This window comes from Nicotiana attenuata, chromosome 5 (genome assembly GCF_001879085.1).
Source record: "Nicotiana attenuata strain UT chromosome 5, NIATTr2, whole genome shotgun sequence".
Taxonomy (NCBI): domain Eukaryota; kingdom Viridiplantae; phylum Streptophyta; class Magnoliopsida; order Solanales; family Solanaceae; genus Nicotiana; species Nicotiana attenuata.
This window is the reverse complement of record NC_031993.1, coordinates 53884206-53890500: the sequence shown is the minus strand read 5'-3', so window position 1 is coordinate 53890500 and position 6295 is coordinate 53884206.

Here is a 6295-nt window from a genome sequence, read left to right as displayed (position 1 = left end):
TGTTGAATATGACTTGTGTGAAAATTTTGGTGTCAATCGAACGTGGTTTGGTTGATTTCGGCATCGGTTGTCAAATTTGGAAATTTCAAGTTCTTTAAGTTTGAATTGGAGGATAATTCGTGAGTTTGGCATTGTTTGATGTGATTTGAGGGCTCGACTAAGTCTATATGGTGTTTTAGGATTGGTTGGTATGTTTGGTTGAGGTCCCGGGGGCCTTGGGTGTGTTTCGAATGTTCAACGGATTGAGTTTGGGACTTAGGCAATTGCTGAAGCTCCTGCACCTGGGGTAATCGCACCCGCGCACTTTGGGCCGCAGGTGCGGTGTCGCAGAAGCGGCCATGGAGCCGCTGATGAGGTTTTGGCCCTATCCAGCTGAGGCCGCAGGTGCGACGTTAGACCGCAGAAGCGGATGCGCAGAAGCGGTGGAGGACTGCAGGAGTGGGCTCGTAGGTGCGGCCCAGTGCTTGCAGGTATGGTCCCAGCCCATTTAAGTTGCCTTCGCACTTGCGATGGATTTTCCGCAGGTGCGGAATCGCAGATGCGGTTGAAGGCTCGCAGAATCGGAATCTCTAGCAGAAAGAGGGGAAATTTCGAGGGTTTGAATTCATTCTTCATTTTTGGACTTGGGAGCTCAGAAATTGGCGATTCTTCGAGGGATTTTCAGAGAGAGCTTTGGGGTAATGATTTCTAACTCATTTTTGGTTGTATTTCATTAATCCATAGTTGTTTTCTTCATCAAATTAAGGAATTTGGGTGAGAAGTTGGGAAAATTGGGGAAAACTTCTTCAACCAAATTTTTGGGTTTTGATTGGGATTTAGACATCGGATTTGGATAAATTTGGTACGAGTGAACTCGTGAGTGAATGGGCGTTCATAATTTGTGACTTTTACTAGATTTTGAGACGTGGGCCCGGGGAGGCTTTTTAGGGCAATTTTTTTTATTTCTTGCTTTAGTCTTGAATTCATTAGCTAGATTAGTTCCTTGTAGTTATATTTATGTTATGAAATTTATTTGGCTAGATTTAGGTCATCTGAAGCCGGATATTCGTGGAAAGAGCATTGTGACGGATTGTTTTGAGCTTGGTTCGAGGTAAGTGGCTTGCCTAACCTTGTGTGGGTGAACTCTCCTTAGGATTTGGTACTGTTTGATATGTGAGCGCCGTGTACGTGAGGTGGCGAGTACGTACACGGGCTATTTGTTGTAAAACCCCATTTTTCACGAAGTCATAACCTGTTTTTCCTTATTTGAACTACACTAGCATATGTAATTATCCTATTTAGTTAGATTAGCATGCCTACGTGTTTTAACTGCCTATCTGAACTCTGTGCAGCATGCTTAGTGAGATTACTTGTTTTTCCTTGACTTGAACTTAGTCAAAACTGTAGGTTTTCTTGTTGTATCTGTTATTTCTGTTGGGTTGAGCTGCATATTTACTTTGGGACTAGACAACGGTATTCTGGGATATCCCCATGTACTACGTATTTACTTTGGGACTGCAGAACAGTATTCCGGGAGATCCCCAGCACTGCATATTTACTTTAGGACTACAGAATGGTATTTCGGGAGATCCCCCCGCACATTTACGTTTGGGACTGCGGGACGGTATCCTGGGAGATCCTCTGTTGTTATCCCTGTGTTCTGAGCTATTGTCTTTCATTGATTCTATTCCTGTTAGATTTTTGTATTTATCTTTACTGTGATATTTCATTCTGTCTTATTTCATTATATTTATACCAGTAGGGCCCTGACTTGATCTCGTCACTACTCGACCGAGGTTAGGCTTGGTACTTACTAGGTACCAATTGGTGTACTCATGCCCTTTCCTGCACATGTTTTTTGTGTGTAGATCGAGATTCATCTTACCAGTCTCATTACTAGTTGTAGTCGTTGCTGCTTATTGGAGACTTCAAGGTACATCTGCCTGTGCCCGCAGATGCTCGGAGTCCCCCTCTATTTCCCCTATGTTCATTTTTCCTTCTTTCTTTAGAAATGATGTTTAGAACAGTTAAGACTTCTTAGTAGCTTGTGACTTACGGCATTCTGGGTTTTGGGAAATTCTTTGGTATATTTCAGAGGTGATAATTGTATGCCGAGCGGCATTCAGTTACTTATTAAACATTTGTTACTGTTAGTAGTTAATGTTCACATTTTTATTTCATTTCCGCAAAATATTTGGCTTACCTAGTCGTAGAGGCTAGGTGTCGTCATGATAACTCACGGAGGGAGAAATTAGGTCGTAACAAGTTGGTATCAGAGCTCTAGGTTCATAGAAGTCATGAGTCACAAGCCGGTTTAGTAGAGTCTCGCATATCAGTATGGATACGTTTGTACTTATCTTCGGGAGGCTATGGAACTGTTAGGAAAATTCCACTTCATTTGATTCCTTGTTGTGCGAGATTATTGACTTCGAAATTCTAAACTTCTGTCTTCTATTCTCTCACAAATGGTGAGGACACGTCTAGCCGGAGATGACCAGGCACCCGCACCCCCTGCTAGAGCCGCCCGAGGCCGGGCCCCGGGGTAGAGGCCGAGGACGCACACGTGGCAAAGCCAGAGCACCCAAGTAAGCGCTACAGAGGAGCCACCAGTAGCTCCAGTCGGAGAACAGGCACCTGATACGCCTACTACTACTACACCAACTCTTCAGGAGACCCTTGCATAGTTCATGAGCATGTACAGCACTCTAGCTCAGGCAGGGTTGATTCCCCTTACTGCAGCCACATCTCATGTCGGAGGAAGAGCACAGACTCCTACCGCCTGTACCCCAGAGTAGCAGGTCTAGGTTGATCAGATTCTAGAGGTTATACCGGTACCACCTGTAGCCCCAGTTCAGCCCGAGGTAGGGCAGCAGCTTTAGAGGAGGAGCAGCGTAGGCTCGAAAGGTACAAAAAGTATGATCCTCCTACATTCTGTGGTCTAGCGTCAGAGGATGCTTAGGTATTTCTAGAGGAGTGCTACCGTATCCTCCATACTATGGGCATAGCAAAGTCGAGTGGGGTTTCTTTCACTGCCTTTCATCTTCGAGGAGCAGCCTATCAGTGGCGGCGTACTTATGAGTTGGACAGTCTGGCTGAGGCAGCTTCCCTTACATGGACTCAATTCTGGACATGTTTTAAGAGAGCATGTCCCTCAGAGCCTCAGGGACGCATGGCGCGCGGAGTTTGAGCAGTTGCTCTAGGGTGCTATGACTATTTCAGAGTAGGCAGTCCATTTTAGTGACATGGCTAGACATGCACCGGCTTGGTTTCTACACTTCGAGAGAGGGTCCCTCGGTTTACTGAGGGACTCATTCCCAACATCAGGACTAGCATGGCCCAGGAATTCAGTAAGTGGTGAGTATTTCTAGGAGAGTAGAGGGCATGCTTGCTCGAGATAGGGAGGAGAGAGAGGCCAAGAGGTCTCAAGAGACTTGCCATTATTCTGGTGGATGTGCCCCAGCTGCAGTTCGTCATGGTCGGGGATATGTGAGTCGCCCCATTCATTCATCTCTTCCAGCCGCCAGTGGTATTCCAGCTCCTCCTAGACCTCAGGAGCCTTATTATGCACCTCTAGTATCTAGTGTGCCACCTGCACGAGGTGCTATCAGCGGCCAGTCCAGCAGACCTGGCCCGAGCCAGCCACAGCCACCACGTCTTCCTAGAGCTTGCTTTGAGTGTGGTGACACTCGTCATATGGTGAGGGATTGCCCCAGACTTAGGAGGGGTGCACCTTCATAGGCTTCTCAGCCACAGCATGCTCCACAGGGTTCTCAGGCTATGATTACAGCACCAGCTGCCACTCCACCTGCTCAGCCAGCTCGGGGTGGGGGCCGGGGAGGTAGAGGTCACCCTAGAGGGGGAGGACAGGCCAGATACTATGCCCTTCCTGCTCGTGCAGAGGTTGTTGCTTCCGATTCTGTCATTATAGGTATTGTTTCGATCTGTCATAGAGATGCATCGGTTCTATTCGATCCATGCTCCACTTATTCTTATGTGTCATCTTATTTTGCCTCGCATTTGGACGTATCTCGAGATTCTTTGAGTTCCCATGTTTATGTGTCTACTCCTGTGGGAGATTCTCTTATTGTGGATCGCGCATATCGGTCGTGTTTGATTGTTATTAGTGGTTTTGAGACCAGAGCCAATTTATTATGTGCTCAGCATGGTAGATTATGATGTTATCTTTGGCATGGACTGGTTGTCACCCCATTATGCTATTCTTGATTGTCACGCCAAGACTGTGACACTGGCTATGCCAGGTTTACCGTGATTAGAGTGGAGGGGTACCTTAGATTACACTCCCAACAGAGTTATTTCATTTCTTAAAGCTCAATGAATGGTTGAGAAGGGGTGTGACGCGTATCTAGCCTACGTGAGAGATGTCACTATTGATATCCCTACAATTGAGTCAGTCCCAGTAGTGAGGGATTTCCTTGATGTGTTTCCAGCTGATCTTCCGGGCATGCTGCCCGACAGAGATATTGATTTTGGCATTGATTTGTTATCGGACACTCAGCCCATCTCTATTCCTCCTTACCGTATGGCCCCTCCTGAGTTGTAGGAGTTGAAGGAACAGTTGCAGGAATTGCTTGATAAGGGCTTCATTTGGCCCAGTGTGTCACCTTGGGGTGCTCCTATCTTGTTTGTGAAGAAAAAAGATGGTTCTATGTGTATGTGCATTGATTATTGCCAGTTGAACAAATTTATAGTGAAAAACCGGTATCCTTTACCTCGTATGGATGACCTATTCGATCAGTTATAGGGTGCCAGGGTGTTTTCTAAGATTGACTTGCGTTCAGGTTATCATGAGTTGAAGATTCGGGAGCCAAATATCCCGAAGACTGCTTTCAGGACTCGGTATGGTCATTAGGAGTTCCTTGTCATGTCATTTGGGCTCACCAATTCCCCAACAACATTTATGCATTTGATGCATAGTGTATTTCGGCCTTATCTTGACTCATTCGTCATTGTCTTTATTAATGACATTCTGGTGTACTCCCTCGGGAAGATCATGAGCATCACCTGAGGACTGTGCTTCAGACTTTGAGAGAGAAGATTATTATATGGAAAGTTCTCAAAGTGAGAGTTTTGGTTAGACTCAGTGGCATTTTTGGGTCACGTAGTATCGAGTGAAGGGATCAAGGTGGATCCAAATAAGGTGGAGGCAGTGCAGAGTTGGCCCACACCGTCCTCAACTACAGAGATCCGGAGCATTCTTGGTTTGGCAGGATATTATCGTCGATTTGTTGAGGGATTCTCGTCTATTGCATCACCTATGACCAGGTTGACCCAGAAGAGTGTTCCGTTCAGGTGGACGGAAGAGTGTGAGGAGAGCTTTCAGAATCTCAAGACTGCTTTGACTACAGCCCCAGTATTGATATTGCCTACAGGTTCGGGGTCTTATACAGTCTATTATGATGCGTCGCGAGTTGGCCTCAGCGCGGTGTTGATGCAGGACCGTAGGGTGATTGCCTACGCGTCCAGACAGCTGAAGGTGCATGAAAAGAACTATCATATCCTCGACCTTGAGCTAGCAGCTATTGTTCATGCCCTGAAGATTTGGAGGCACTACTTGTACGGTGTCCCTTGTGAGATCTACACTGATCACCGGAGTTTGCAGCATCTGTTCAAGTAAAAGGATCTTAATTTACGTTAGAGTAGGTGGTTAGAGCTGCTTAAGGACTATGATATCACTATTTTGTACCACTCGGGGAAGTCCAATGTGGTGGCCGATTCCTTGAGTCGCCAGGCAGAGAGTTTGGGGAGTTTGGCTTATCTATCAGCAGTAGAGAGTCCCATGGCATTGGATGTTCAGGCCTTAGCCAGCCAGTTTGTGAGATTGGATATTTTGGAGCCTATCCGAGTATTGGCTTGTGTGATATCCCGGTCTTCTCTTTATGATCATATCAGGGAGCGTCAGTATGATGACCCCTATCTGCTTGTCCTTAAGGACACGGTTCAGCTTGGTAATACTGAGGAGGTTAGTATTGGGCAGGCTATGTTTGCCTAATATGGATGGTTTGCGTGAGTTGATTCTTCAGGAGGCTCATAGCTCGAGGTACTCTATTCATCTGGGTGCCGCGAAGATGTATCAGGACTTGATACAGCATTATTGGTGGCGTAGAATGAAGAAAGACATAGTGGAGTATGTTGCTCGGTGTCTAAATTGCCAGCAGGTGAAGTATGAGCATCAGCGACCGGGTGGGTTGCTTCAAAAGTTGGAGATTTCGAAGTGGAAATGGGAGCGGATCACTATGGATTTCATTGTTGGACTCCCATGGACTCGGCGGAAGTTTGATGCAATTTGGGTGATTAT